Here is a 14,372-nt window from a genome sequence, read left to right as displayed (position 1 = left end):
GGGACCGAGCGGTCGCCCCTTTCCATTTGAGGATTGGTTACCACAATCACGGAGATGATGATGAAGTATGATTGTTTTGGGCCAAATTAAGGTGGAAAAACATTTCTACGTACCACTACAATTCGGTATTTGGAAGGTACACCCAAACACCCCTTTCGAATACCTTCCATTTAATACATCAGAAAAAGCCATTTTGCGTTTGCAAATGGCCTGATTCTTTAGACCCGCCTTCTTGCAACTGCAATGATAGTTCGTACATCTTGCACGTAGGCATAGCTTTTAAGGAAAAATTAAATAGTTCCTACGTTGCACAAAAATGAAGTGCTTCAAACAAACACATACTTTGCATGCACAGAGAAGAGGTGGAATATACGTAAGACTGTAGACACAGGTGAAATGAGAAATAGATTGACTGCTTCGCTGCCAAGTTTTATACGCCATTTCTTCAGTGCAATACAAGAAAGCACCAAACAGTATAACAAAGTTGTCAATTGGTTTAATAGTCCATTCCCTTTGTTTAGTGCTCTGAAAGGAAGAGCCGAATTCCAAAATTGATCAATGATGTTTCAGAAATTTCCCAAAGGGAATAACAAGCCGAGTGTTAAAAACTGCATTTACTCACAGGTTTTGAGCAGGAAACACTGAAATGCTATTAAAGTGCAATATCCAAGGGAACACTGACTCTGTCAAAGATGATCCAAATGGAATTGATGAAAAGTCCCAATTACAAACAACAGAATCAAAATAGGGTGAGGGGACACCCGGATTTGAACCAGGGACCTCTTGATCTGCAGTCAAATGCTCTACCACTGAGCTATATCCCCAGCTTTTCAGTAAAATTAGAATGACAAAATATCAGTACATCATGAAAGAGTGTGAGGCTCATACTAAGTTGTGCCAGAAAGTACAACCTTGAAACTGTGGAACAGGAGAAGTAGTCCTTAATATTATTTATTAAAGGAAAACTGGATCATTTAAAAAACAGATTTATTTGTTTCATTATTATTTTATTTGAATAGGCAGTGGTACATAGGACCAATGCCTCTACATACAATGATTGTTTTGAAACATTCTTAAAGGGGAAGAGGTTTTTACGGGACACCTTATCATTTGAGGATTGGTTACCACAATCACAGAGATGATGATGAAGTATGATTGTTTTGGGCCAAATTATGGTGGAAAAACATTTCTATGTACCACTATAATTCGGTATTTGGAAGGTACACCCAAACACCCCTTTCGAATACCTTCCATTTAATACATCAGAAAAAGCCATTTTGCGTTTGCAAATGGCCTGATTCTTCAGACCAGCCTTCTTGCAACTGCAATGATAGTTCGTACATCTTGCACGTAGGCAGAGCTTTTAAGGAGAAATTAAATAGTTCCTACGTTGCACAAAAATGAAGTGCTTCAAACAAACACATACTTTGCATGCACAGAGAAGAGGTGGAATATTTGTAAGACTGAAGACACAGGTGAAATGAGAAATAGATTGACTGCTTAGCTGCCAAGTTTTATATGCCATTTCTTCAGTGCAATACAAGAAAGCACCAAACAGTATAACAAAGTTGTCAATTGGTTTAATAGTCCATTCCCTTTGTTTAGTGCTGTGAAACGAAGAGCCAAATTCCAAAATTGATCAATGATGTTTCAGAAATTTCCCAAAGGGAATACCAAGCCGAGTGTTAAAAACTGCATTTACTCACAGGTTTTGAGAAACAAACACTGTAATACTATTAAAGTGCAATATCCAAGGGAACACTGACTCTGTCAAAGATGATCCAAATGAAATTGATGGAAAGTCCCAATTACAAACAACAGAATCAAAATAGGGTGAGGGGACAGCAGGATTTGACCCAGGGACCTCTTGATCTGCAGTGAAATGCTCTACCACTGAGCTATATCCCCAGCTTTAAAGTACAACCAGAATGACAAAATATCAGTACATCATGAAAGAGTGAGAGGATCATACTAAGTTGTTCCGGAAAGTACAACCTTGAAACTGTGGAACAAGAGAAGTAGTCCTTAATATTATTTATTAAAGGAAAACTGGATCATTTAAAAAAACAGATATTTGTTTCATTGTTATTTTATTTGAATAGGCAGTGGTACATAGGACCAATGCCTCTACATACAATGATTGTTTTGAAACATTCTTAAAGGGGAAGAGGTTTTTACGGGACACCTTATCATTTGAGGATTGGTTACCACAATCACTGAGATGGTGATGAAGTATGATTGTTTTGGGCCAAATTATGGTGGAAAAACATTTCTACGTACCACTACAATTCGGTATTTGGAAGGTACACCCAAACACCCCTTTCGAATACCTTCCATTTAATACATAAGAAAAAGCCATTTTGCGTTTGCAAATGGCCTGATTCTTCAGACCAGCCTTCTTGCAACTGCAATGATAGTTCGTACATCTTGCACGTAGGCAGAGCTTTTAAGGAAAAATTAAATAGTTCCTACGTTGCACAAAAATGAAGTGCTTCAAACAAACACATACTTTGCATGCACAGAGAAGAGGTGGAATATATGTAAGACTGAAGACACAGGTGAAATGAGAAATAGATTGACTGCTTCGCTGTCAAGTTTTATACGCCATTTCTTCAGTGCAATACAAGAAAGCACCAAACAGTATAACAAAGTTGTCAATTGGTTTAATAGTCCATTCCCTTTGTTTAGTGCTGTGAAAGGAAGAGCCGAATTCCAAAATTGATCAATGATGTTTCAGAAATTTCCCAAAGGGAATAACAAGCCGACTGTTAAAAACTGCATACACTCACAGGTTTTGAGCAGGAAACACTGAAATGCTATTAAAGTGCAATATCCAAGGGAACACTGACTCTGTCAAAGATGATCCAAATAGAATTGATGAAAAGTCCCAATTACAAACAACAGAATCAAAATAGTGTGAGAGGACACCCGGATTTGAACCAGGGATCTCTTGACCTGCAGTCAAATGCTCTACCAGTGAGCTATATCTCCAGCTTTTCAGTAAAAGCAGAATGACAAAATATCAGTACATCATGAAAGAGTGTGAGGATCATACTAAGTTGTGCCAGAAAGTACAACCTTGAAACTGTGGAACAGGAGAAGTAGTCCTTAATATTATTTATTAAAGGAAAACTGGATCATTTAAAAAACAGATTTAATTGTTTCATTGTTATTTTATTTGAATAGGCAGTGGTACATAGGACCAATGCCTCTACATACAATGATTGTTTTGAAACATTCTTAAAGGGGAAGAGGTTTTTACGGGACACCTTATCATTTGAGGATTGGTTACCACAATCACAGAGATGATGATGAAGTATGATTGTTTTGGGCCAAATTATGGTGGAAAAACATTTCTACGTACCACTACAATTCGGTATTTGGAAGGTACACCCAAACACCCCTTTCGAATACCTTCCATTTAATACATCAGAAAAAGCCATTTTGCGTTTGCAAATGGCCTGATTCTTCAGACCAGCCTTCTTGCAACTGCAATGATAGTTCGTACATCTTGCACGTAGGCAGAGCTTTTAAGGAGAAATTAAATAGTTCCTACGTTGCACAAAAATGAAGTGCTTCAAACAAACACATACTTTGCATGCACAGAGAAGAGGTGGAATATTTGTAAGACTGAAGACACAGGTGAAATGAGAAATAGATTGACTGCTTCGCTGCCAAGTTTTATATGCCATTTCTTCAGTGCAATACAAGAAAGCACCAAACAGTATAACAAAGTTGTCAATTGGTTTAATAGTCCATTTCCTTTGTTTAGTGCTGTGAAACGAAGAGCCAAATTCCAAAATTGATCAATGATGTTTCAGAAATTTCCCAAACGGAATAACAAGCCGAGTGTTAAAAACTGCATTTACTCACAGGTTTTGAGCAGGAAACACTGAAATGCTATTAAAGTGCAATATCCAAGGGAACACTGACTCTGTCAAAGATGATCCAAATGGAATTGATGAAAAGTCCCAATTACAAACAACAGAATCAAAATAGGGTGAGGGGACACCCGGATTTGAACCAGGGACCTCTTGATCTGCAGTCAAATGCTCTACCACTGAGCTATATCCCCAGCTTTTCAGTAAAATTAGAATGACAAAATATCAGTACATCATGAAAGAGTGTGAGGCTCATACTAAGTTGTGCCAGAAAGTACAACCTTGAAACTGTGGAACAGGAGAAGTAGTCCTGAATATTATTTATTAAAGGAAAACTGGATCATTTAAAAAACAGATTTATTTGTTTCATTGTTATTTTATTTGAATAGGCAGTGGTACATAGGACCAATGCCTCTACATACAATGATTGTTTTGAAACATTCTTAAAGGGGAAGAGGTTTTTACGGGACACCTTATCATTTGAGGATTGGTTACCACAATCACAGAGATGATGATGAAGTATGATTGTTTTGGGCCAAATTATGGTGGAAAAACATTTCTACGTACCACTACAATTCGGTATTTGGAAGGTACACTGTGGAAAAGTAAATTTTGCCATGTTCTGTGTCCCTACATGTCATCCATCATATGTTATATGTGCATGATTAATATGCATATGTTATTCCCCATGTTTGATTAAAGACGCAATTACAGTTGTGTCCACCTCTAGTATGGCAGTTTCCAGTTCTCGTGAATACTACGAATATCAGGCCCATGTAAAGCTACGTTGCCACGTTTCTCAGTGTGCACGTTATTTCATTGTAAAGTCCCCGTTTCTAGGCCTCAAAAGGGCCCGGACACCAGATTCAGCTCCTGTCTCCTGTCTCCTGAAGCCTCGCTGAGGAGCGATACAGCCCCCACCTGTATCCTCGACCCTTCACTTACTTCCTGCCTCGCAGTGCCCGGTTCAGCTTGGCCCTGCCTCTGAGTCTGCCAAGAGTATGTTATGATTCCAGATTATCAGTTCAGTCCTCTTCCTCTGCATTCCTAAAGCTACTGAACTGCATCAATAGTTTCCGTCATTGTCTAGCCTTTACGGCCCCATGTTAGAGAAATACTGTATTAATGGTCATTTAATATTCTTCATCACGCACTACATGTAGAATAATGCATGGTCCAGTCTTAGTGTCTGTTAGCCTTTCCCCTCCTGACTTCTAGTTTATATCAACATGTTCTCTAAACATCAGATACTAGATACTGTTTAGGTACATGTCGCCTTGACTCTCCAGACTTCAGTCTCTGCTCCTAGCACAGAGTTCGAAGCCCCCAGCTTCTCCTAGTAACACGTCATTGCTAGTTTGCGCGCACCATCAGGTTAGAGGTCCCGGCTCCTCAGGTAGCCCCCTCCATGGTTTCCGCCCCATTCATGACATATTCTGTTACGTTTGCATCACATGTCTATGTATACGCCCTGTTACACCTCTTTTCACCCTTATCTTTCGCGACTGCTACGCGTCACGCCTATTGCTCCACCCACTGCTACGCCCATTGCAATGTAATGCTATGTGTTTGCGATATGTATATATGCCCATGTTCTGTTATTAAAAATTTCCTTTGTCCCGATCCTGATCCTGGCAGCGCTGCCAGGGCCCTGCCATCCTATTCCTGTGCAGGTTGTCCTGGTCCTGTCCTTATGCTGTATTAAACCTGCAAAACTCCTACTACCTCGAATCTTGACTCTTATTTATTGAGCTATCTGTTATTCATTTATTCATTCAAAAATAGGGTATTATTTATTTATTTACCACATAATGGCGCCCGAACAGGGACTTGCCCTTTCCCCACGCGTCGGTGAAGCCACGCCGACCCCCTGACCCTCTGCAGTCGTGACGGAACTCTTCTGCGCACCGGCAGATATTTCTGCTTCAAGTATCCCTCAGGCCCACGGAGGAGACGGAGGAGGCGGTCCAGCATCCAGACGAGACGGTGGAGGAACGCGGCGAGTCCCGACCAGAGCCCAAGCCGAGAGTCCAAGGTTCGAGGTATCCGGAGGCCCACCCGTAACAGAAGTCCGAAGTTCGTCGTCCGTCGTCGTAGCAGTCCAGTCCGATCCGAGGCCTTCCGTTCTTGCTGCCCGGTGAGTACCGTCGCTGGGGTAGTATCTAGACAGGGTCAATCTAAATTGACTCTGGTCTGTGGGTTGGTGGTACACAGACCCACAAACGAAGTGTTCACCTAGGTGGATACGGGTCTTGATGCGTCCCTTTATGGGACCGGTATGTTCCGTACTGATTCAGCAGTGCATCCAGTAACTCTAGTCTGTTCCGTTCTCGAGAAATTCTTGTGTTTCTGTTCACAGTATTCCAGGTAATATTCTGTCCGAACTGTTATGTTATGATGTTGTTCAATGTATTTCCAATGTCGTGGTATGCCTGAATTGTTCTCCCAATTGTTATTGTTCCTCGTCTATTGTATTGTGTTCCGATTCAAGTTTACTATGTCTCTCTTTTCGAGATTACGTCAGTTAAAAACTAGAAAGGGTTTGTTAGAAGAAGCAGTTCCAGTTCCGCCTAGGGACAGTCCAGGTCATTTTATGTATCAGAAGCATGGCATAAGTGCCATATTATATCTAGATTTATGGGTAGATTATACCAAACAGTTAGAAGAAAAGTATAGATGGCCCGTATCGGGTACATGGGATGCCGAGTGCATCATGAGAGTAGAAGAAGCATTATGGAAAAGGAAAGCCAGACAGTCACAGAAAGATGCCATCGAGTTATGGCGCAAAGAAGCTCATAAAAGAACCGAAAAAGAAATCAGAAAGTCAGAATTAAGTAGAGAATCCTTGGAACGAGCCCAAGAAAGGGAATTAATCGAGATAGGTGAACGAGTTAAAGCCGAACAGTCAGACAGACAGAGGCATGCCCTCATTAAGGGTATGTACCCTCTTCTTGCCGAGGGCCTGCCAAAAGCGACCCCGGAGGCATCCAGTAACTTTCCGCCACCATTAGTTCCGACCAAGCTACGTCACAAACAGACCGCAGCTGATATTTTCATTTCGTCCTATTTGTACGACACAGTCCCAGAATATGCAAATCCTGTTCGCGCTCCGCCAGTCCCTGTAAATCAGGCACTACCCGCTCCTCCAGACACCGGAGTACCTGTTACGGTACCCCCGGCCCAGCCCGCCATACCAGTTCAGCCCGCATTTCAATTTCCTGCCACACTAGTACGAAGAGGATCAGTCGACGACTCTAGTTTAGGGGCCGCAGGGGGAGGTACTCCTCAAACCCCGCCGCCACACAAGCGTTTAACGACAGCCGAATTACATATGCAAGCGTCACAGCGTACGCCCAGACATCAGTCTGTAGCAGAAATAAGAAAAGCCCTTAATGAATGCGGCTATGATCCAGTCCCAGGAGAGGATAATATGGTTTTATATTCATTACGTGTAAGAAGGGTGGCCGAGTATCTAGTCACCCTACCGAATATGAAAGAAGACCTAGACAGAATATATCGTTTCATCCGTACAGGGGATGATCCAGAAAGCATTGGCGAGGCCATGTCTCAAAGGAAAGCTGAGACCCAGCTCATGATATTAAAGTTTCTGATCAATTGTCTAATAAGAGAACAAGATTACCCGTCCAAAGATCAAGCCGAAATGAGAACCCTGACAAAGTGGAGTGATAATATAGCCGAGGGTAAGCACAGAACCATCAGTGCTATGGAAAGTATGTACAAGAAAATTCGTAAAGAAATAATAAGGTTACACGATCAACGTAAAGCAGCACAAGTAAGCGAGAAAGAAAGTAACTCTGATACTGAAGAGGTAGAGGACGAGAATCCCGACAGAATAGCGTATGTAGGAAAATCTAGATTTCCAGATCGCCATTTACGCCTAGAACACAAGTCTACTTTCCATCATCCAGCACCAGAACAAGGTTCTCTAGAACAAGTATTCCAAGCTACCGATCACATTCTGAAATCACGAATCGGTTACAGTGAGTTGAGTACCATGCATGAACAAGAACTAGTCCGATCAGCAGTCCGATGGATTACTGATTCTACCACTTTTCCAGACAAAATAGTGGCACAAATGTTTCTGAAAATGCCCCCAGCCGAGCAACGACTGGCGGGTATGTATATGATTCAGCACCTCATTACATTGTATGAGGGTCAGCACTCTGATCCAGGCCCGTTACATGATATCCTGAACGAGTTACTCCAGTATAGATGGAAAGGTTTAGGTACCGATTTAATTAGTGTCGTTCTAGAACAGCGTCACAAATATAGAACGTTTTTGAACCCGCATTTTGTTCATGTCTCACCCCCAGAAAGTAAACCATTTTACATGGAGAGACAGAATCCGTTACGAGAAGTCCACCCAGTTAGAGGAACGGGTGGCGAACTAGAACAAGTGTTTGTTTACACTCCGATTACAAAGATGGAACTCCTAGAGATGAAGAAATTAATTCCCTGTCATGATAAAGATCCAGCAGGGTTCCACCGAGAATTAAAAGACATGCTCCGTATGGGAGAATACACGTATCCAGATATAATTAAAATGTTAAAGGTTCTGCTGCCCGCAGGGGTGTATGAAAAGCTCAAGGAAAAAGAATGGGAGGTGGGAGAGAAAAAGATCGATTGGGCAGTTCTAGAAGCTGAAGATAAGGCACGAGTACCAGGTACCGGTCTTGGAGCGAAATGTAAAGAATTACCAGAATTATTAATACAAGTTTTACCCAGATTATTGACAACTAGAAAAGAAGACTGGGATGCAATCTCAGCCTGTAAACAGAAACAAGATGAAGACATTAGTGATTTTTATTCTAGATTTGAGAAATGTTTTAGCATCAACAGTGGTCTCAAGACAAGTAGTGAGTCATACCCTCATCTTTTTGTTACTAATTAGTCGAGAATTCAAGTCCACCAATTAAAAATCGAGTTTTGAAAGTCGAAAGTACCTGGCAAGCTAATACCCCGTCCCAGATGTTACAGATGCTCCAATACCACCAGAATAGAATCAGGGAAGAGCAAGAACACGAAAGAAAACGTATGAAAGACACGAAAATGAAAGTACTAGTTGCACAATCTGTTCCTCAAGACAGTCAGAAGAGGGGTCCGAATCAAGCCAGTCATCCTGCAGCTCCCGTTAAAGGGAACTGCAATTATTGTAAACAGCCAGGTCATTTTATAAATGAGTGTGCAGTTCTGAAACATAACATAGCTACCGGTAAGACTAAAGAAAGACCACGTCCGCCTAGACAAGAACAAGTTTCACAGACTCCTCAGCCACAGAATGCGCCACAGACAGCTACAGCTCCGCAGCCTATCGCTGCAACACAGCACGTCACACAGCAGATGTACCAGTATGCACAGTCTGAGTATCCAGAGTACCAGCAGTATTCATGAAACAGCCTAGAGAGGGAGGTAGGCTTGCCTCTCATCGAGATACCTGTAGATCAAGAAGGTCCCTATGTTCACAGTCAAGTATTAGGGAAAGATAGAAAGTTTTTGATTGATACAGGGGCAAGTAGGACCACAATTAGCCACGCCGAAGTTCCAGGGGCTCCGCTCTCAGGCTCAAGAAATGTTTCCCTTGGATTTTCAGGAAAACCTATCGTAAATGAAATTTCAAAGCCAGTTACTCTAGAAGTAGGTCCATTGTCCCGCACTACTGATCTGTTACTTACTAAGTCATGTCCAGAAAATCTATTAGGTATTAAAACACTGAAAGAGTTAGGTGCAGTTATATGCTGTTCCCCAGAGGGAATACGATTGTTCCTACGTGACTTTAAGGGTCACTATGTATTACGAGATTTTGATCCCAGATTGTCTAATGTTCCGCAGCATTTATGGGCGCAAGGTCCAACTGATGTAGGTTACATGCAAATCACACCCCATCGTGTGACTCTCAAGCCAGGTGTAGTGTTACCACGAATCAGACAGTACAGATTGCCACCTGAGGCTGTAGCAGCCTTATCCAAAATTATTGACGAGCTCATCGCTCAAGGAGTAGTTGTAGAAACTGACTCCAATGTATGCAATTCCCCGATCATTCCAGTCATGAAACGTACTGATCCAAATGCACCTCCAGTATATCGATTAGTGATTGACCTACGAGAACTTAATAAATGTATTATTCCTCAGTATCCAGTCGTTCCAGATATCTCTTCCCTATTGACAGCCATTGATTCCGAAGCCACGTTCTTTACTGTAATCGACCTCAAGAACGCGTTTTTCAGTGTCCCTATTCATCCAGACAGCCAGTTCCTTTTCGGATTTTGTTTAAATGGAAGGAGCTATATGTTCACACGAGCTCCTCAAGGTTTCACAGAAAGTCCTAGTATTTATAGTCAAGCACTTAAGAGACAACTAGACAACATTCACATGCCAACTGACACTGCCCTGCTCCAGTATGTTGATGATCTACTGGTCACAGCCCGTTCTGAACGTGCTTGCGAGCGAGCATCCCTCACAGTTCTGTATTTCCTAGCCGAGATGGGGCACAAGGTGTCCCCTTCGAAGCTTCAATTCTGTGTCCAGCAAGTGGTCTACTTAGGACACTTACTGTCCAAGAGGGGTAGGCAGTTGACACCAGACCGTATCCAGTTAATAGCGAGTCTTCCTCAGCCCAAGACCCAGAAGGAGGTACGTGCTTTTATCGGCCTCACTTCTTACAGCCGACAATGGATTCCTCAGTATGCATTTCTAGCCAAACCACTGATACAGTTAACGACACAGGAGACAGCCGTATCGACTGTACTCCCTTGGACATCTGAACATACACTTAGTTTCAATGAGTTAAAGAAAGCCCTATGCCAAGCTCCAGTTCTAGCGACACCGAACTACAGTAAGCCTTTTACACTTTTCGTCACTGAACGCGAAGGTACAGCATTATCTGTTCTCACACAAGATCAAGCAGGACAATACAAGCCATGTGCTTATTTTTCGAGCACATTAGATCCTGTAGCCCAGGCTCTGCCTGCGTGCCTCAAGTCAGTTGCAGCCACAGCACTAGCTATCAGACAAAGTGATTCCATAGTCTTAGGACACTCCCTGACAGTACAAGTTCCACACTCCGTGGAAGTTCTTTTAAACCGAACACAGACTCAGCACTTGACAATTGCACGTTTAACAGGTTATGAATTGACACTGTTCCAGCCACACATAGAAATCAGACGCTGCAACGTTCTCAATCCTGCTACACTGTTACCATCAGTTACTTCGAATTCTGCCACACATGACTGTGTGGAAGTAGTTAACATTATGACCAAGCCAAGACAAGATCTGACAGATATTCCGTTACCAGACCCCGACCTGACACTTTATGTGGATGGTTCATGTATGAGAACAAGTACAGGAGAACTAGTCGCCGCGTATGCAGTGACTACTGACACTGAAGTTATTGAAACACACCGTATTGACACCCTGTCCGCTCAAGCAGCAGAGCTAGTTGCTCTGACACAAGCCTGCCTACACGCCAAGAACTTGAAAGTTAATGTTTACACAGATTCGCGCTACGCATTTGGAGTCGTACACGACTTTGGAGTGCTCTGGCAGGAGAGAGGTTTCATGACTTCTCATGGAACCAAGATTCAGCATGGTCTCCTTATTCAAGCTCTGTTAGATGCCATACATTTACCGACATCTATCGCTATCATGAAATGCAAAGCACATACGAAAGTTACTGACATTATTTCTCAAGGTAACAATCTAGCAGATCGCACAGCCAAGCTTACAGCACAGACTCCAAACATTCCAGTTAACATGACACACACTCCAGATCCGACTACATGCATGACAGTTAAGGACCCTACACAAGATGTCATTGATATCCAGTTACATGCTACTCCCGAAGAAATCAAGAAATGGTCCGAACAAGGAGGGGTCCAGACAGATCAAGGATGGTTAACGAAGGGTAGAGCCACATGGTTTCTCCCCGACTCTATGGTTCAAGTCATTATCAATACCGCACATAGTCCAGCACATTTAGGAGAAAAAGCTATGCTAGACAGTATCCAGAACATTTGGTTCAACAAGCATTTACGAGCTGCAGCCAAGCAGAAAGTCCGTACCTGTATGATATGTTGTCAGTTTAATCCAGGTAAAAGTGTCCCGGTGGAACAAGGTGGATTCCAGCCTCCTGACCACCCTTTTGAAGTCCTCCAGATGGATTATATTCAGATGGAGCGATGTCGAGGTTTCAAGTATGTCCTTGTAGTTGTATGCGCCTTGTCCAGGTGGACAGAAGCATATCCAGTCCCAGATTACACCGCCGCGACCACTGCCAAGCAGCTGGTTCGTGAGTTCTTCCCCCGCTATGGACTCCCTAGAGTCGTATATTCTGACAACGGCCAGCCATTCTCATCTGAGTTGATGAAGCATGTTTCCCTTTTGTTAGGATACCAGTGGAAGTTCCATTGTGTACGCCAGGCAGCAGGTCTCGTAGAGAGACATAACCAGACCCTGAAAATTCGCATCGCCAAAGTATGCAAAGAGAAAGGTGTGGACTGGCTAGTAGCTCTGCCAGTTGCCTTGTTCTATATGCGCATGGTCGCACATTCTAGATCAGGTCTGTCCCCGTATGAGGTCGTATTCGGCCGCCCCCCTAACATGTGGGGTACTCCTAGACCCCGAAGTATTACCGATGTTTCAAGTAATATGCTGACAGATTACCTAGCTTCCTTGATGTCTGCCCTCAACTCTTGTCGTTCACAGGTTGCCGCCGCATTTCCAGACAATACCGAGGTGGCACCGCATGAAATCGTTCCAGGATCCATGGTCTTGGTTCGCAATTTTGACCGCTCAAGTACGCTAGAGCCTCGCTGGAAGGAGCCCCGACAGGTCCTCCTCGCCACCCGTACAGCCGTGAAGTTGGAGGGTCGCAAAGGCTGGGTGCACCTTTCACATATAAAGAAGTTTTATGGACTGAAACCAGTCTTAAAGAACATTTCCCAGGATTCAAAGGACTGCCAAAGTATTATTTTTAAGGACTGTCCCGCAAAAGACATTGCTACGAACCCTTCCCCGTTAGAGAAAACTCCGCAGCAGGAGTATAAGTTGAAACTCCGGTCTAGTAAAATAAGTCAGCCAGTTTGATTGTCTAAGTCCTCCCCTAGGTGAAACGGTTAGACTGTTTCTGACATGTATAAAATAGACCCCCATAGTGAGAGAGTTAGTCAAAACTCAATTCGATGTATCGTTTTTCTATGTTTCATATTATTTCTCAGCATTATGATTTCCTGCACCAGTTATGCATTTTACCTGTGTTTCCCAGTTTCTCATGTAAATACGTCTTCTAATGCTACAGTAGAGCACACGTTTAGTGATCTACCTCCTCATGAACTCTCTTACCGCCTTGCTATGCGAAATAATTCTTTTATCCGCATGCTACATTATTCACACCAAACCAGCAATGCCACTAATTGTTGGGTGTGTGGTCGACTCCCCCCTTTCCAGACACCGAAGGGAGTTCTGCCACTCTTTCCTTATCCTTTTTCACATAATGGTTCGTGTGGAGCATGGTCCACGTTAACGTTATCCTCAACAGATATGTCTTTTCTTAACAGTACGTGTTTTCCAGACAAGCAAGGTCTCCCCCACAGAACCGGGTTAGATCTAGAAAATGAAGTGTACAATTTAGGTAATTATTCTTCGAATTTCATGGTCCTGAATGTTCAGTCTGATTCCACTCCAGATTTACCTGCAATTTCAGTACTACCAGTCAAAGGCGAATTATGTGTCCGAAATAATGGTTCTACACACATAGGACATAGTGATTGTACTACTATTGTCAAGTATAGTGACAGTAGGAAATCTATTTTCAAAGCTTCACGTCATTCTTATTTTATTTGTGGTCAGACCGCATATGTTCGTCTGCCCCTCGATTGGGAGGGAACCTGTTACATTGCCTTCCTACTGCCACCTGTTTTCCTAGCCCCATCTGATTATCATAGAAACACACATCTAGTACACATTAGACATAGAAGGGAGTCCCCAATTGTCGATTATACTGAAACTGCTCTAGAACAATATATAGATATCAATAAAGGTGTCTTCCCTTATTTAGGTACAGTTGTGAATAGTAAACTGATACGTAGATTAACCAGAACACTCGAAGCCGTAGTAATTGAGACTACTTCTGCTCTAAGTAATTTAACCGAGGAACAATCCTTTATGAGAATTGTCGTGCTCCAGAATCGTCTCGTCCTTGACGTCATATTGGCCGATAGGGGCGGGGCCTGTAGAGTCATCGGATCTAGTTGCTGCATTTTCATTCCAAATAACGCGCCGTCTGTCTATTCAGCTATAACCAGACTCCATAAAATTGCCCATCTGTTACACCAAGATCCAGGCACCTGGACATGGTCCGGTTGGTTCTGGAATATAATTTCCGCCTGGGGATGGAAAGTCTTGTCCTTTCTAGGTATTGCAGTAGCGATCATATTCAGCTGCTGCCTCTGTATACAATGTGGCCCTGCGATTTGC

General features: G+C 42.8%; 2 non-coding genes across 2 annotated transcripts; both read right to left on the bottom strand.

Annotated features, from left to right (window-relative positions):
- Window positions 1-752: 752 nt before the first annotated feature.
- TRNAC-GCA (transfer RNA cysteine (anticodon GCA)) lies at window positions 753-824 on the bottom strand. The gene has a single exon. It is a non-coding gene; the product is annotated as a tRNA-Cys (tRNA).
- Window positions 825-4,003: 3,179 nt separating this feature from the next.
- Window positions 4,004-4,075, bottom strand: TRNAC-GCA (transfer RNA cysteine (anticodon GCA)). Its single transcript has one exon. It is a non-coding gene; the product is annotated as a tRNA-Cys (tRNA).
- Between the last annotated feature and the right edge of the window lie 10,297 nt (window positions 4,076-14,372).

This window comes from Lissotriton helveticus, chromosome 1_2 (genome assembly GCF_964261635.1).
Source record: "Lissotriton helveticus chromosome 1_2, aLisHel1.1, whole genome shotgun sequence".
In the NCBI taxonomy this organism is placed as follows: Eukaryota; Metazoa; Chordata; class Amphibia; order Caudata; family Salamandridae; genus Lissotriton; species Lissotriton helveticus.
The sequence above is the reverse complement of the archived record's forward strand: the minus strand, read 5'-3'. Positions and strand labels throughout refer to the sequence as shown.